Genomic DNA, 19,664 nt, shown 5'->3' with positions numbered 1-19,664 from the left:
TCTTAGAATGTATTCCTAACTACCAGTTTTTATAAATGGCTTTGTACAATGGTTTGTGATTATTTTATTTCACATGGGATAATATTTTCTACTACCTATAAGTTTGGGAAAAAGAAGAAAATTTAAATTTACTACTATATAGGAATATGATAAAAATAGATGAAAGATTTCATGTTTGTCACATCTCTGATGAGTACCCATATTCAAGACTTAAAGACATATTTCTTACTATGCTAGGCAGATTGAGAAAACATAAAACAACATATGATAAGGCAACTATTCGTGACTTTTTAAAATATATCTTATTATGTGATGAAATATTTTAGTTAATGTTTAGGTTTGACATTTGGGGGGCTGATCTACTTAACACATTTCTGGAAGCCACCTACTGAACAACACAAATGGTGGGTGGTATTATTTCTACACTTTTGTGAGTGGTTGAACGGTTTGCCATTAGTGCTGGGTAAATAAATCAGCTCTATTGTAACTTGCAGCCTAGACTTGAAAAAGTTGCAATGTCACTAAGCATCATTTACTAGTCAAACGTTATTTTGGCGAATGTGATTTTTAAAAGTTTATTTGAAAAGAAATATATTTTCATGAGATTAAATGTAGGTTATCATTGGTTTGAGAATGACAACATTTTGATACAACAGAACCAAGTTTACTGAAGTACCAGTATTTTGAAGAACTAAGGATCGTCTCAATTAATGTTTTTCTGAATTATATTTGACCTCTAAGTCAAGTTTTTCTAGCCTTGGTAGACTGATTATGGATCTATCGTTCCAGCAACTATTTTTTGGCCTACTTATGCTAGACTGAAATCTTTCATTAATCATTAGTAGAGGGGCATTAAAAATAATTTTGTGACATTTGTGAACTTTTTCACTCATATGGGCTGGTCATCTGTAAATTGAAAGTTTGAATTACTGTACTTTCTCTCAGATTTTGTGATCTAATCTTTCATTTTAAGTTGCCTTGCAGTTCACAATTGCTTACTGCTAATTCATTTGTCATAAAGAAGTGGAGCCCTTAAATATTATAGGAAATGAGAAATTGAGATGGGTCTTCAATTACTTTCTGTTTGCATGTTGCATGGGCTTAGGTGATAAGTCTTGCCCTCGTTATCTGATAATGTAGATAAGTGGGACCTGGGATCCTAGGACCCGTGTGTCCTGCAGAAGAATAATACCTATTAGATGTTATATCAGCAAAATTTTGGTATGATCAGTAGGAATGCTTCAGAAATATGGAGAAAAACATTTTGGGATCAACGAGTTAAAACAATAAACAGAGCAACAGAGTAAAATCCCTTATAGATTAGAGGAAAACAACATTTTCTTTTACTAGGGGAATTCAGAAGACCAAGTACACTTAGAAGGTATCACAAGTTTATACCAAAGACATTGCACTGATAATTTTTGTGTTCTAATATATATTCTAAGCCTAACTATTTATATTCCAATCTATTTATTGGAATAAATATCCATTTATTTGTCAAATTATCAAATAATTCTGGTAAGATTCACTGTGTGAAATATAAAATCAGCACATATATATATAAAATATATAACTATATTTAATATAAGAAAATGTTTTGCATAGTTCTGTTGTGGTTACGGTATCAAAGGCTACTCTGTTTTAAAATAGTACTCCATTATCTCTATCTCAGTGTTTGGTAGAGTTAGACCTAAAGCTTTACCATTTGTAGATTTACAGCCTAGAGGCAAATGGAAGCATTGTGATTAAATCGTTACCAATTTACGACCTAATGTACAGAAGAAACAAATAGACTTCTCCTGGAGATATGGAAATATTTGGTGATAGAAAGGCAATAGTGTAAGTTCCTGCCTGGTTGGAAGGTCGACAGGCCAGCACATTAGGTAATCATGCATATGAACAATTTTTGCACCTTCTTGGCTTTAGCTACTTTTGAAATGTTAGATATAATAAACAATTATATTTTGATAAAATACCTTCTAGCCTGAACTGTTCTGTTTGAACTGTTCATGTCTCTATGATCCCTTGTAACTAAGATTAGTTTTGTTCCAGTAAGATAATCTATGCTGTCAAGGTAAGATATCCTGGTTGGTCTGTTCCTACAAAGAAGAAGGGTAAAGGGTCAGAGAGACATATGTGCCAGTAAGACCTCATTTGGGAAATTTTAAGCTGCAGAAATTTAGAAGTAGCTCTTAAGCAAGGCTTACTTTGAATCCATTAGCTCCACAAAGCTAACTCAGTTGATAAAGCCATCACCTTTGGACCTAGCTATAAATGCTTCAAAGTATGATCAAAACTAAAATGAAAAACACTTAAAATAGTCATTGACAAAAAAAATTACAAATGTGAGCAATCAACCAAGCAATATAAGTTTTTTCCAATATACTCAGAATTTTAGAGAAATATGATCAATAGCATTTTTAGGAACAATATGGTATTCTTGTTGGAAATAGGCAAACAGGGGTATATGCCTGTATAAAGATTGCATCGTTAATTACTTAGATTTACAGGATACTACATTCTTCAGCAGTACGTCTACACAAATTACAACAAAACAGAGATTAAGATGACACTTGCAAAAAGATGTTATGAAAATTTGTGAAGTATTCCATATTTTTTATTCTTCAGATGTAAGAAATGAAAAACTGGGGCTGGGAAGTTGGGTCAGTGGTAGAGCACTTGGCTTGCTTGCCTGAGGCCCTGGGTTCAATTCCTCAGCATCACATAAGAAAAAAGCCGGAAGTGACACTGTGGCTCAAGTGGTAGAGCACTAGCCTTGAGCTGAAGAGACGAGCGGACCCCCCCCCCAAAAAAAGAAAAAGAAATGAAAAACTGTTATTAAAAAATTGATGACAAAAATACAAGTCTAACAATGCATGTAATGAATTGAATTAAAAGTTAGTTTGACATCAGTGTGTTAAATCTACACCTTAGAAAGGCCTTTACATTGCATAACTTTTACAAAACTTTTGAAATTAGATAACATTGTCATTTTATCCCAGAGAAATAAAATAGTATAAGGACCTAGGGAAAAAGGAATCTTAAACTGTTTGTATATGGAATGCAATCTGAAAGGACACATTTATTAATGAACCTATGTATTATAAAACAATGTAGAATTCAAAGTATTATATTGAGGTGAGAATGAAATAGATTATGGACATTATACAAACAGAATACAGAATATTTTAAAATATATTTTTTCATACCAACACCAGAAATATCTTTAATTTCTGTATTACTCATTTCAACAGATAAGTTTAAATTATCTCTGATTAGAAAGTCACAAACTCTGCAGAAATCATTATAGAGATATACCAACAACTCTTGAATACATTTTGACATCAAAGTCAAGCAATTCACTTGGAAGAATACCATGAAATTCATGAATTTTTAAAGTAAGATATTGTTGTTGGTTTGTATTGTGAAAATATTTTGTATGGACACAAAGATGGACTGACATTTTTGAAATTTAAGAAGCATAACCAAACCATTTTTGACTTAGAAGAACAATTTGTACAGCCTTCCACAACTTCAAAGAGGTAGTGATACATAATTATCCTTTTGTCAATATCAAATGCAGTTTCTTCCAAATTTTTCTTCAGACCTGGGTTGATATAATGGTTCAACTGAAGGAGATCCAGTGTATCTTTGGTATTTCTATTCCCAGCAGCAAGATGCAAGGGGGTCAAGAGAACTTTAGTTTCGGCATTGGTATCTGCCTCATGATGATATAAAAAAGAAGCCACTCTGGTATTATTCCACATATAAGTACTGTGCAGGGGTGTCCTGCCATTCACAGTTATTGCATGAATATCTGCCTTGAGACACCTACTCATGGACAATGTCTACATGTCCACTGTAGGCTTCCCGATAAAGAGGGGTATACTCATCGTCATCCTTCGTATTCACATGAGTGGCCTTTTTGGAAAGTAATCTCCACACTGTAGTAAGCCGATTATTTTCGGCAGCCCAAAGAAGAAATTTGCTTGGATACTTCTCCATTTTTTCTTGCAAATGATAAAGTTCCTCACTTTTTCATCTTGTTCCTTGTCTTCATCAGAATTGCCTAATCAGAGACTTTGAGTACCAGTGGGAATGAGGTGTCCATGTATTTCCCCAATAGTTCACGTTGGTTGAACTGGTCAGAAAAATCCAGAGAATTTTCTGCATCTGTTTTTTTCACCATGATTTATTTTCTCTGTTTCCATTTTTACTATTCTAAATTATTCTAGCTGGAGAGTAGGGAATTGATGGAGAGCAGAGGAAAGATTTTCCTCAGTATTCAAAGGTACAGACTCAAAATGAGGGCCAGTGGTGTCTTCATGTGCAGCTTATTCTAGGAATGAGAAAATAGGAAATAATGCCTTCTATGTAAGTGATTTGGGAAATGGCAGAGCAGAAATTGAAATGATGCAACCAAAAATATAAAAGCAAAATAAATTAGGATAATTATGGAACAGTCATATTATCTATGAGAAGCATGAAGGGGAGAGAGGAAGAGAAAGACAGATGTGCAATGACCTACCTGGCCACAAAATCCATCCCTCTTATCAATTTATAAAGCAAATAATTTTATTTTTAAAAAAAGATGGAAATGGAATTTATGTATTTACTTGAAAATAGTAAATATATTTTTAGTAGCCTACATGAAGAGGCATAGCTTTGACCAAATTACAGACAAAAATCCAAATCCTTGATAATTCTAGTAACAGATCTGACTGAAATCATTTGAATTACACTTTTCCTGTACAATGAAGGAATAGGTCCAGGTTAGGAAAACAACTAGAGAAGGCAGGCCAATTGGATCTGTGACAAAACTTTGTGGAAAATGGTATTGAGCATTACTTACTGGTGATCCATTTACGCTGGAAGTGTGATTCTGAACTATTATTGCTTGTTGATTCTGAACTATTGCTTTAATCATTATATTCTCCAAGAAGAAAAGGTGAGATTTAATTGATAGCAAATACTACTAATACACTTTGACTTCTCATTAAGCACCTTCAATCATCAAAATCACCCGAAGACAGTAGACAGGCCTATTTTTTTAGATGAAAACAAGTGTCTTTTAAAAAAAAAAAGAAGAAATTTAAGTATTCCTACAAAGGACTCCTATTTTACTACAGCATTATACATTTTTTCTAATGATGGATAACGATAAATAATGGATTGAGTAGAAAGCACTTAAAGCTCATATGTTCAATAGTGAGTTCTCTTATATTATATCATGATATTTTTTGTTTATGGTCTTAAGAAGAAATTTCCTAGCTTAAATTTCTGACAGGACAATGTCATCACTGTACATCTTGCTTCTATATTCTCAGTTTTAAATTACTATCTAAGTATGTGCATTAGATAATTATAGAGGAAAATGTAGAAACCACACTGGTGGCTCATGTCTTTAATCTTAGCTAATCAGAAAGATGAAATCTGAGGATTGTGGTTTAAAACCAAACCAAGCAACGAAAAAGTCCTTAGATTCTGATTTGAAAGTATTCAGCAAAAGCTAGAAATGGAGCTGTGGTACAAGCAGTAAAATGCTAGCCTTGAAGAAACTAAAACAAAAAAACCAACAAATTGTGGGACAGAACCAGGCCCTGAGTTCAAGCCTTAGTATTAGCACCAAACAAATGAATTAATGAATTAATTAAAATAAATTAAGTGGTCACATGTGGCGAGGCAAGTAAAATGTAACACCCGTGGTGACGGGATTGTGTACTATTTTGTATTGAGGTAAATTATCATTGGTCCTAATCACTAATATTTTAGTTGAACCTTTTTTTACTAAACCTTGAATTTAGCATGCATGTATATGTGTGTGTACATGTGCCCACATGTGTGTATGTGTATATGTGTGCGTTTGCTGTTGCAATATTGCTTGCCAATGTGGACAGGATGAGGCTGAAAAGAGCTAACTGTGTTGCAATGTTTTATTTATCAGTATTCTCTCATGTCATTTCAGTGGAACCACCCTTCAATTACATCATCATAATAGAGGCATTTACAACAATAAGTTAGATAAAAGAGATCACTTTCAGCTCTTATTGTATGTTAGGGAAGAAGATACAAACATAATTAGGTACTAAGTTATCACTGTAAGATGACTGTCAGTACAAAATATGTATTTGACCTCTTAAATTGGTTATACTTTTAACGTATACTCATGGAGTGAGTTTGACCGACTTGACCAAACAGGTATTTCTCTGTGTTTATTCCTGTGAAACACCAAGTGGATAAACTCTTTCAGGATTTCTGTTGAAAACAACTCTCTTTGTAAGATCGTATCTATTCTTTTCTTTTTTTTTTTTATTTTGAAAATACTGTACATAAGAGTTACAATTTCATGGGCAAGATAATGAGTACATTTCTTATCAAGCATTGTAGCCTCCTAATTTGTTTTCCCTTCCCATCCCTTCCCACCCTCCCCCTGACCCCCCCACAATCCTCCCTCCCCTCACTCACGAAAGTTGTAAAGTTCGTTTTCGACATAACGACTTGTACATCTCATTGTTGCAATGGGTCCACCTGTACCCCTATTTAAACCATTTGTTTTTCCCTATCCCCTCCACAAATTATACTGACATCAAATACAGTGAAGGCAGGGATTATATTGTGCGGGAGGGACATACAAAGCAACAAAGAAATTATCTTATAAATGTGTTAGAAACAATAGCATGAAAGAAAAAAATAAACCTTTGAATAAATATCTTAGGGTTCATTTCCCTAACATCACCTTATCTGACCTTTTGTGCTTGACTCAGACATATACTAGATATTGCAAATAAGGGAAACCATGGGACCTATGTTTCTTTGGGCCTGGCTTACTTCACTTAATATAATTTTTTTCCAAGCCTTTCCATTTCCTATCAAATGGGGCAATATGTAAACTTGTTCAACCACTTTGGAAAGTAGTATGGAGGATCCTCAAAAGACTCTACATAGAGCTCCCCTATGACCCAGCAATTCCACTTTTTGAATTTACCCAAATGTTTACAAACAAGACCACACTAAAGCTACCAGCACAAATATGTTTATTGCAACATTATTTACTATAGCTAAGATATGGAACCAACCCAGATGCCCCTCAGTAGATGAATGGATCAAGAAAATGTGGTATATATACACAATGGAATTCTATGCCTCCATCAGATCATATCTATTCTCACTAAGATAATGAACCCTGTTTTTTATTAGGTTTGAATATCCCATCATTTTGACTGAAAATCACTATTGTGGATATGCTTATTAGATATACATTTCAAAAACAAACAAAAAGCATGTGTCACCTCCAGATTGTAGATGCATTTGAAGTTGTTTTGTAAATGCAAAGGGGTCTTCACTAACTGCCTTTTGTGGGAGTAACTTTCATAACTTTAACAAATAATGTTTTCAAATATCTTTTCCAGTATAAATAACATCCCAGAGAGAGTCTTGCAATTTCTCAAAACCCTTTGAATATTTTAGTATTATTTCAGTTCATTGACTATAGAGCTACAGACATTTCTGAAATAAATATTGTTAAAATCTGAAAATGTAAGTGGGTATATAGACTTTTTTATGCATCTTTTTATGAAAACCCAGTTTTTCTGAAACTAAATGAAACAGAATATAAGAACGTAATTTAATTGGGTAAGCTAATTATTAGTGTAGCTTTGTTTTCTATTAATAAAGTAATTTGAATGTAGATGATGTAATTAAATTATTTCCTTTGTGTCACTGTGCTTCAGTTATTTTTAGAATTTTTGTAGTTGTAAGAGTGAATTTGTAGTATAAATAAAGGTCTTTAAAATGATTAGGATTAATCTTTTGTTTTGTGTCTTACTCCCAAGAAAAGACGTTATTTTCAAGTGTTAATAGTTTGTCAATATCATTCTCATTATCATAAGGAATTTAAAAAATGCATTATTATTGTTGTCTTTTTAAACCAATTGTATTCACAAGTTAATTCATGCTTAGGTCTTGGTGTCTATGATTTTTAACCTCTCCTTCCTTACACTAATGATAGGTCAGATTGTATTTTTGAGTATATGAAAGGTAAAATATTTATCTGGGTCAAATATGATTTTTATATCAGTCTTGCTTTAACAGCATGTTAAAGTAGTACCTTTCTCTCAAAATGTTGGGTATAAAAAGCAATCAAAATACTTCTAATGGTAACCAACTTAGGTGAGGTACAATGTGGAAATGATTGGTCCATAAGACCTGCAGTGTGTTTCCATCAGAAATTGGGAAGGTCATTCTTTCAGTAAGACTGGTAAACAGATGGGGTAGAATATGATTTCTACTATTTTGAGCTAGCTGGATGCATTGGATCATTTCCACCATCCTGCACTATCTACAGGCTAAAATTGGAAGGATTGCAGAATCCAGACCAGCCACGGGAGGAAGCTAGACGAGTTGGTGTGCAATTCTGATGCCATTGAAGCTGGGAAGACTTAAACGACAGATCAGGTGCATGTTCTTGTGGAAAGAGAACCCCTATCCTAAAATTTGGTTTATTTTTAATTTCAATTTCATTTTATTTTAAAGGTAATGTACAGAGGAGTTATAGTTACATACATAATGTAATGAGTACATTTCTTATGGAAGGAACATTTTTATCTATTCCATTGATTTTTTTGTACACTCAAACTAAGAACTACTGATGCTTTTACTGTTGCTATTGATCAATGGGTACTTTTATACCCATGTTAATTTATATTTTCATGATTTTTACACATGTAAATAACTCAGACATGTATATTTTCTTTTAAAATATTTAACATGTGAATATTTAAAAATTGTTTTCATAATTTTTATTTGGTTTTGAACTTAAATAAATTTATTTTCTTCTAGTTATATACATAATTTTCCAGGTAGCAAATATTCACTGTATTTTCAAGAAGCACATACTTTACTACGAAAGGCTTCATTGTCTGGTCACATTTTGAAAATATTTGTACTTGAATTAAAAAAAAGAATGTTTGAGCTGGACATAATGATTTCTGGCTTCCATTTTCTAGCTGTGCTGGGAAGTGTAAATAGGGTTTGTAATTTGAGAGAGCCTGAGAAACTATGAGACTTTATTATGAAAATATCCAGAGTGAAATGATTAGATAATACCCATCCCTAGCAAGATATAGAGCACCTGATTATTATATTCTAAATCTTGAGTTAAAACACCAGTAACATCAATCTTTTGTCAAAATAAAAGGATACATATTTCAAAATGTTCATTATTTAAAATTTATTTGCAAATGTTCTCATGTCTTCTATTTCTTAATTCTCAGTTTATTTAATCTATAAGAATCCAAGTATATTGTGACTATTTTATTTCTACTAAACTTTTAAATAGTATGAGCCATATTATGATTTCATATATTAACATACTTTTACTATTTGTGATATGTTCCTGTTTAATACGATAATATCAATATTACAAATGTGTGTATGTGGTGTGTGTGTATGTCTTTTTGTGTTTATGTGTTTGTGTGTGTGTGTGTGTGCTTTGTTTGTACTTTGTAATGCTTAGGAGATCACACAATTTTTTCACATGTGCTAGGCCAATGGTTTACCACTGAACTATACTGTATAGTTATAATCCAAATAGTGTTTTAAATTATGACTTTTAAACTTTCATTTCTAGTGTACTTTTTCAAAATTATATATGATAAAATGTGGTACATATTCTATCCACATTAGCAATTTTTATTGTTATTTAGAATATTTACACTGCCTTTCCACTTCCAATCTCTTGTGTTTGTTATTGACAAAGGTTATACTTTGCTTCTTTTCTCTCTTTGTTCTTTTTCCTTTTAGAGTTTACCTATTCTTTCTCTTAATTCTTTGGAAATTATCATATTCCTATTACAATTTCTTTACAGGTCTATACAATGCATTATTTCCTATTTTATTTTTTCCCATTGTCTCTGACTTTCAGTCTAAACTATTAGGTGGATTAAAAAGAAACTTCATTCAGGACAGTTTATTTTTCTCCTTCTCTTCTCTTAAGACTTTCTGATGTTTGAAACACAATACCAATGACATACAGTTCCTATGTGGTCCATCATTCTTTCCCCTCTCACTCACCTCTGCTGTGCAGCTCAAGTTATCATTAAACTTTATTATGCTACAAAGTTATCTAAATCTTCACTCATTCCTAAATTAATTTTAGTTGTTACAAGAATTCTCTAAAAACATTTTTCTATATATGATATCTGGGATCTTGTGTTTTCACAAGGTGCAAAATATGAGTGATTATCAAACATCTAGATATCTCTGTAGAATATTGGTCCACCTGCTCAATAAACTCGTATGTAAATTCAAGGAATGCAGGTCAGTCAGAAAAATCTTGTAAAATGGTGTAATGAGACTTCATACTAACTTTGAATCTAATGACAATGTTTAGTAGTAATGACAACATAGTTCTACTATAAGAACAGATGTATAGAGAATGTAACAGATTTGTCAAAAATAAAATCTTAGTTTTATGGTCAATAGATTTTGAAAAGTATGTCATGATATTATGAAATAAAAATAGAATCTTAAATGGATGTATTGACACTATAGCCTCTCTAGATTTAAAGAATGATCTTAGACTATTACCTCAAACCTTTGTTTTGTTTTTTTTATTTTTTGTCGGTCATGGGACTGGAACTCTGGCCTTAGGCGCTAAACTACTGTGTTTAAAACAAATATGTCATTTCTGTTTATTTTGAGGCTTTTTTTTTGTTTATTTTGAGTTTATACAGAGATAACTCAATCAAAAAGGCGCTTTCAGTTCAAGGGAGTGCCCCACCGCTTAAGCCACAGCACCACTTCTGATTTTCTACTGGTTTATTGGAGATAAGAGTCTCATGGACTTTCCTGCCTGGGCTGGCATTAAACTGTGATCCTCAGATCTCAGCTGCATGAGTAGCTAGGATTACAGAGGTGAGCCACAAGCACCCGGCTTACATCAATCCTTATACAAAAATTTGATATAAAAATTATTATCAAACTAAATGTGATAGGTAAAAACCAATAAAACATACATGTAAAAATAATGACATTGGATTAGTAAAGGAGGAGAAGAAGTACACCAAATGCAAGATGCTGTCCACACATATATGTAAATATAAATCCTGTGTTTAAATAATGAATTTATGACTATCGTGGCCCACTCTGGGGATCAATGTCAGATCCTGGGAATGGCCTAACTCCTTAGTTGCTCACAGACTGGTGAATTCACCTTGAACTATTCACCAATTAGACTCCTTCCATTTGGAGGTGGCAGGACCAGGATTCCAACTGTGGCCTCCAGCTCCCACACTTAAAACTGATGATAGGGAACTCACCAGAATGTCCAAGAACATCAGCAAGACCTATGATTAACCAGGCATAAGTGGCTATCACCAGGCCTCCTTGGTACTTAGAAGGCTGTGATAGGAGGGTCATGGTCAAAATCACCGTAGGCAGGAAAGTCCTTGAGACCCCTGTCCAACTTGTGCCAACAAAGCCAGAAGTAGAGCTCTGTGGCTCCAGTGGTAGAGAGCTAGCCACACAGGCCCGTACTCCACGACCCTATATCCCCTCTCCTCCCAACCACTGGGACCCGTGCCTCCCCCATGCCCCACGGTCTGGCCCCGGCCCTGCCACAAATGCACCCCAGGGATGGGAGTGGGTGTTGGCCCGAAGATTCCACCCCCATATTTAGCGCCCAGTGTCCCAGGAAATGGGGAGATGCAGGGTTGGGTGAGGAATAGGCACAGCAGAGCCCCTGGCCTGGAGTAGTGGGTGCCACACAGTGGCGTATCCGCACCCTTCCTCTCCCTGGTGGGAACATGGTGTCTTTAGTCAGAGGTGGGGCGCAGAATGTTCACACCTGCCTTCAGGGGTCTTTTCCTTATTACACGGGTGGAGGGTGTTGGATGCAGAAGATAGACCCCCCATGCTGTGTGAGCCTTCGTCTTCTGTGCTGGGTCACCCTTTCACTTGAAGAGGGTCGCAGAAAAGCCCAGTAGGGAGGTGAGGGTGCTGGTGGTCAGAATTCATGGTGAATATCTGGGAGGAACACTCCCCACACACACGCACATACACCTGGCCTGTCCCGCCCTCCTCAGCTGTCAACAGTTCTCATAGGGTGATCACATTTCCCAGCTCTGCCAGCTTTGGCTGATGCTCCCTGTCCATCTGGTCTCCAACAAACTCCAGAGAGGCACTGCTCTGAGTCTGTGTGTGTGTGTGTGTGTGTGTGTGTGTGTGTGTGTGTGTGTGAGAGAGAGAGAGAGAGAGAGAGAGAGAGATAGAGAGAGAGAGAGAGAGAGAGAGAGAGAGGGAGAGGGAGAGAGAGGGAGAGAGAGAGAGAGGCAGAACGAGACAGAGAGAGACACACAGAGAGAGACATAGAGAGACAGAGACAGAGAGAAAGACAGAGAGATCACCTTTCTCCTTGTACAGCCTGACTGTGATCAGGGGAGTGATCAGTTAGCAAATTGCAGGTGCTGCATGGAACTCGGGCTGGCTATGAGCCATGATCCTCATGTCTCAGCTTCCTGTGTAGTTAGGAGTATAGGCCTGAGCCACTGGCACCTGCTTAAGTTTAATTCTGACCTTCTTTCATTCTCTCTCTCTCTCTCTCACAGGAACTGATTTGAATGGGTGCTGGAGGAGGTGGCCCAGAGTCCTCATGTGGCTAGAACCAAGGTGGCCCTCTCATTCTAGAGGTGGGCTGTGGGTCAGGTGCTGTTTCACTTAGTCTGTTGTACCAGCTCCATGAGGTAAGCCCCTCTGTGCCCTGGCTAGACCGTGACAGTTATTCATTGTCCATCTAGCCTTACTGGACTTAGTATTGCATTACATGTACTTTTCTAGCAAAATTTTCTGGCCAAAGTTATGATACATAGTTACCGAATGAAAATGTAATGCCATCTTAAGAAAGTCCTTTAGGGATCTGGGAAAGTGGCTTCATGGTACGGTGATTGCCTAGCATGCATGAAACTCTGAGATCAATGCCTCAGTACCACATAAACAGAAAAAGAAACCATGAAAATGGTGCTGTGCCTCAAGTGGTACAGTGTTAGCCTTGAGAAAAAAAAAAAAGCTGAGGAATTATTCTCTAGGCCTGAGTTTAAGCCCCAGGACTGGCAAAACAACAACAACAATAATAACGTCAACAGCAACAACAAACATTTAGTTTGTAAATGCAAAATAAAGAACCCATACTTGGAATATATAATTGCTCCTTCCATAATAATACCTGACAATAATCCTTAATTCATGTACTTTACCTACATTAGGATACTGTGTTGAAAAAAATGCTTTGTTCATTAGGTCATGGTAATTAATGCCAAGAATGTGCTTAGATGTCAGATGAAGATTAATTCTGGAAATTCAAAGATTCCAGGCTTTTGAGTGGTCACTGCTAATCACAATGAGAAGGGCAGTCTAAGTGAGATTTGGAAACCTTTTTGGCCAGTCTTGGCACCAAAAGGCAGAGGCTAGTTAACGGTTGTGACAGAACGGAAGGAATAACTACAGAAGAAAAGTATAAGTGATAGTATCTAAGATATAGCAGAAAGCGTTCTAGAGAGCCATTTTTGGTTATTGAAGAACTAGTTATCAACTAGTCTTATTCCTCATTGCCTTTAGCATTCTAAATCTCTTAAGCTAGTTCTTAACCTTTGTTTGATAAATGTATCCCTTTCTATGCTGTTCTTTCATACCTGATCTCCTTTGCTTTCTAATAATCTGTCTTTCATTTTCTCTATGAGCATTTCCTGATACTAAATACTCCTACACAGATGGAAGAGGATGCTAATGCAAGGGTCCCATAGCTCATAAGTCATTAATATAACAAAATGGAAAAGGAATATATTTATTGCTACCTCAATTATTCTGAAAAGTTGCAATGCCATATAATTTGAGTCCGATTTCCATTCTTTGTCTAGGTAGTGTCATTAAGTGAACATAAATGCAAATATGAGCTGGGAGTTGGTGGCTCATGCCTGTAATTCTAGCTACTCAGGAGGTTGAGACCAGAGGATTGTGGTTCAAATCCAGTCTGTTCAGGAAAGTCCATGAGACACTGATATTCAATTAACCACCAGAAACCAGGAAATAGTGCTGTAGCTAAAGTGGTAGAGTTCTCAACTTGACCTGAAGAGCTGAGGGACAGCACACAGGGTCAGAGTTCAAGGCCCACAACCAACAAAAAAGTCCAAATATGACTGTAAGTTTCCCCAAAAGTGATGATGGCATCCATACTAATCTTCCCAAGCAGAGAAAAAATTCCAAAATGATTCAGTGCACCTATTTTTGCTGAGTTTTTTAATTTATAGATTCTTTGTTGGACATATTCTCTTCTTTAAAAATTGACAAATATTAGCTTTATAATAAATTTCATCTTTTATTTCTTGGTTCAAGAGAGAAGTCCATACAGTTGAGGTCACTTGGATATCTTGCTATCTTAGTTCAAAGCCAACCCAGACAGAAGAGTCTGTCAAACTCTTATCTATAATGAAACACCAAAAAAATCCAGAAGTGAAGTTTTGGTTCAAACAGTAGAGTACTCGCCTTGGAAGCAGGTGGGCAGGAAAGACAACTAATCAGCGACAGGGTCCAGCCTCTGAGTTCAAGCCCCAGAACCAGCACAAACTAAACAAACAAGCAAATAAAACAAACCCCAGGTATTTCTTTGGGACCCTACTTAAAGTTGTACTGGTCTAAGAAGAGTCTGTTTTTGCTGATGATACTCACTGGATCCTACTTTTTTGGAATCCTTTTTGCTCCAGGGAACTCAGGACCAGACTAAAGGAATTGATAGCTGAATCCTACAACAAGAGAATCAGCTCAGGAGTGAAACATCTGTCCATAAGACACTTTAAAACCTCCATATCTTTGTTTCTTTGCAGTAGAACACTATTAATACAACGTTATTTCCTTTTTTTCTATGCTGGCCTTCAAATGGCACATTGTTTCCTTTTGTAATACTCTCAAATAGAAGTTTACACACAAGTTTTATATGAGTAAAGAACACACTCAAAACAGTCAATATCCTTCAAGCCTTGTATTCTTTTCTTGTGCAGTAAAAAGGAAAGGAAAAGTTAAATTGAACTTTGTCATTCCTTTATGTTCAATTCCTCTCCTAGGATCAGTTTCCACATCCATTAACAATTACTTTCACTTACTTCCAGTTACAATCTATGGTAATGGGTTCTTGATCATGTTTCTTCCATACTATCTTCATAAACTATCAAGTGTGGCTCAGGACTGGAGTATCCAGTTCAGACAAAGACAACTCAAAGAAAAAAGATAATGTTTTCAGCAGATGTAGGTGATTTATAATATTAGACAATCTACTTAAATCTGTTGAAAATTCTCCAAACTGCCCTCTTTTAAAAGCTTTGTTTGCTTTTCCCAGGGCCGCCCTTCATTAACTGTTTTAAATTTTGAAGGATCATATTCATACTCTCTAGAGATTGATGTTTGGTTGTGATTTTCGTGTGTTTCTGTTTTGTGCTTTTTTTTGTTTTTTTCACTGTATTTCAAAAGGTTGTGCAAGTGTGTTACAATTAAATATATCCATCTAATTGTCCAATGTTCCTGGATGAGAGTCACTCCTTCTATCATTCTCAACCAACCCCTTCTCCAAGATTTAGTTGATTTAACACTTCCTTTATCACATGTGTACATTGAGTATTCTAGCTATATTTGCCCCTTGTTCCATTTTTCTTTTTTTTATTGTGAAAATACTGTACAGAAGGGTTACAATTAGATGGGCAAGATGAGTACATTCCTTATCAAGCATTGTAACCTCCTCCTTTGTTTCCCCTTCCTATCCCTTCCTATCCTCCCCCCACGCCCCCCCCAGTCTTCCTCCGCCCCTCACCAAAGCTGCAATGTTCGTTTTTAACATAAGTACTTGTACATCTCCCTTGTTCCATTTTTCATTAATTCTATGTCTTTACTATTATTCCTCTCTGGTTTCAAATTTCTGATAGTCATTCTGTTAAACTCTCTGTTGATACTTTAAAAGGTTTATATACATTCCGTGGTATTTCAATGCTACATATACATGAACTGATGTCAGTTTTTATTTCCACAATTCATTCATCTGCAATAACAATTTGCAAGACTGGAGACATGAAACACCTAGATATGATTTTATTCTCATCCATTTAGAAGATTCACCTTTAGTCAACAAGAAAGTTTAAAAATGGCTTAGAATGTATTCCTAACTACAAATTTTTATAAATGGCTTTGTACTATAGTGTGTGATTATTTAACTTCACATTGGATAATACTTTATTCTACCTATGAGTTTTGGAAAAAGAAAAAGAAAACTAAAATTTACTACTATAGAGAAATGTGATAGAAATAGAAAACAGATTTTCTTTGTCACATCTCTGAAGAGTACCCATATTCAAGACTTAAAGTCATATTTCTTACTATGTTAGGCAGATAGGGAAAACATAAAACAAAATATGATAAGGCAATTATTTGTGACTTTTTAAAATGTACCTTACTAAGTAATGAAATTTACTTTATTAGTTAACGTTTGGGTTTGAAATATGAGAGGGTGATCTATTTAACACAATCCTGGAAGGCACATACTGAACAACACAAATGCTGTGTGGTACTATTTCTACACCTTAATGAATGGTTGAACCTGCTTGAAATTAGTGCTGTGTAAATAAATCAATTCTATTTAACTTGCTCTCTACACTTGAAAAATTTGTAATGTCACTAATTATCATCTGCTTGTAAAATGTTATTTTGGCGAATGTGATTTTAAAAAGTTTATTTGAAAAGAAATACATTTTCAAATTAAATGTAGGTTAACATTGGTTTGAGAGTGACATTTTTATACCATAGAACCAAGTTGTACTGAAGTGCCAGTGTTTTGAAGCACTAAGGAGCTTTTCAATTAATGTTTTTTCTGAAATACATTTGACCTCTAATCAAGCTTTCTGAAACTTGGTAGAACAATTATAGATCTACCCTTCCAGGAACTATTTTTTAACCAATTTATGCTGGACTGAAATCTTTCATTAATCATTAGAGGAGAGGTATTAAAAATAATCTTATAACACTTTATGATCTTGTTCACTCATATGGGCTGGTCATATGTAAATTGAAAGTTTGAATTACAGTACATTCTTTCAGATTTGTATCTCATCCTTCATTTTAAGTTGCCTTGCATTTCACAATTGTTTACTGCTAATTCCTGCATATCAAGAAATTGGGGCCCTGAAAAAAAGGAAATGAGAAATTGAGATGGGTCTTCAATTACTTTCTGTTGGCATGTTGCATGAGCAGCAGAGTAAAATCCCTTATAGATTAGAGGAAAACATTGTTTTTTACCATGTGAATTCAGAAGACCAAGAATACTTAGAAAGTATCACAAGTTTATACTGAAGACATTGCATTGATAATTTTTATATCCTAATATATTTTCTAAACCTAATTATTCATATTCCAATTCTATTTATTGGAATAAATAAATATCAATTTATTTGTCAAATTATCAACAAACTCTAATAAGTTTCACTGTGTGAAGTATAAAATCAGCACATATAAATATAAAATAGATAACTAGGTATAATATAATAAAAAATGAACATGTTTTGCATTGTTCTGTTGTGGTTAAGCTATCAAAGGCAACTATGTTTTAAAGTAGAATTCTATTATCTCTAACTCAGTGTTTGTTACAGTTAGACCTAACGCTTTACCATTTGTAAATTTAAAGCCTGTAAGCAACAGGAAACATGGTGATTAAAACATTACCAATTTGAGGCCTAATAAGGAGGAGAAACATAGGGACTTCTCCTGCAACTCTGAAAATATTTGATGATAGAAAGGCAGTAGTGAAAGTTCCTGCTTGGTTGGAAGGTAGACAGACCATGACATTAGGTAATCATGCATATGAACAATTTATTCTCCTCCTTGACTTTAGCTACTTTTGAAATGGTAGGTATAATAAACAATTATATTTTGATAAAATACCTTCTAGTCTGAACAGTTCTGTCTGAAATGTTCATGTATCTATGATCTCTTGCAACTAAGACTTGTTTTATTCAAGTAAGACAGTCTATGCTGTCAGATATTCTGTTTGGTCTGTTCCTACATGGAAAAAGGGTAAAGGGTCAGATAGACATTTGTGCTGTAAGACCTCATTTGGGAAAATTTCAGCTGCAGAAGTTTAGAAGTAGCTCTTAAGCAAGGCTTACTTGGAATACATTAGCTCCACAAAGCTAACTCAGTTGGATAAATAAGTCCTTGAAACAGCCATCACCTTTAGACCTACCTATAAATTCTTGAAAGTACAATCAAATCCCAAATTAAAAAGACTTAAAATAATGATTGACAAAAATATTGCAAATGTGAGCAATTGACTGACCAATATAATTTTTTCCAGTATTCACAGAATTATAGGGAAATAAGATCAATAGCATTGTTAGGAACAATAAGGTTTCTTTGTTACCAATAGGTACCCGATAATATAAGCCTGTATAAAGATTGCATCATTAACTACTTAAATTTAAAAGATACTACATGCTTTAGCAACACGTATACCCAAATTACAATACAGAGATTAACATGGCTCTTGCTCAAGAATGATATGGAAATTTGCGAACTATTCCATATTTTTCATCCTTCAGATGCAAGAAATGAAAAACAGTTATTAAAAAGTTGATTACAAAATTACAAATGTAACAATAAATGTAATTAGTATAATTAAATGTTAGTTTGACATCAATGTTTAAAATCTTCACCTTAGAAAGGCCTTTACATAGCATAATCTTTACAAATCTTTTGAAATTAGACAACTTTGTCATTTTCTCCCAAAGAAATAAAATAGTATAAGGACGTATATATAAGTATAAGGAAAAAAAGGAATCTTAAACTGTTTCTATCTGGAATGCAATCTGAAAGGACACACTAATGAATCTATATATTATAAAACAATATAGAATTCAGAATATATCTAGGAAGAATAAAATAGATTATGGACGTTATACAAACATAGAATATAGAATATTTTATACTATACTATTTTCAGACAATGACCAGACATACTTTAGTTTCTGTACTACTCATTTCAACATATAAGTTAAATTATTTCTGATTAAAAAATCACCAACTCTGCAGAAATCATTATAGCTGTATATAAAACTCTTGAATACATTTTGACATCAAAGGTAGGAAATTCACTTGGACGAATTCCACAGAATCCATGAATTTTTACAGTAAGTATTGCTGTTGCTGGGCGCCAGTGGCTCACTCCTATAATTCTAGTTACTCAGAAGGCTGATATCTGAGGATCTCGGCCAATTGATCTGAGGATCAAAGCCAGCCCAAGCAGGAAAGTCCGTGAGACTCTTATCTCCAATAAACCACTAGGAAGCTGGAAGTGGAGCTGTGGTTCAAGTGGTAGAGCACTCTCCTTCAGCTGAAGATTGCAGGGATAGCACCCAGGCCTAGAGTTCAAGCTCCATAACCAACCAAAAAAAGATTTATTTTATTTAGATTGTGAAAATATTTTGTATGGACACAAAGGATGGTCTGGCAATTTTGAAATTTAAGAAACTTAACCAAACCATTAGGACTGAGGAGAACAATTTGTACAGCCTTCCACAACTTAAAAGAGGTAGTGATACATACTTATCCTTTGGCAACATCAAATGCAGTTTCTTCCAAGT

General features: G+C 34.8%; 2 pseudogenes; both read left to right on the top strand.

The window, feature by feature from the left end:
* The first annotated feature begins 2,518 nt into the window (after positions 1–2,518).
* On the top strand, positions 2,519–2,618 carry LOC122100568 (annotated as a pseudogene).
* Positions 2,619–18,516: 15,898 nt separating this feature from the next.
* LOC122100564 lies at positions 18,517–18,613 on the top strand (annotated as a pseudogene).
* Positions 18,614–19,664: the final 1,051 nt, after the last annotated feature.

Source organism: Dipodomys spectabilis, unplaced genomic scaffold, assembly GCF_019054845.1.
Source record: "Dipodomys spectabilis isolate Male_0828 unplaced genomic scaffold, ASM1905484v1 ptg000583l, whole genome shotgun sequence".
Taxonomy (NCBI): Eukaryota; Metazoa; Chordata; class Mammalia; order Rodentia; family Heteromyidae; genus Dipodomys; species Dipodomys spectabilis.
Note: the sequence above shows the minus strand (reverse complement) of the source record. Positions and strands in the feature narration are given on the sequence as shown.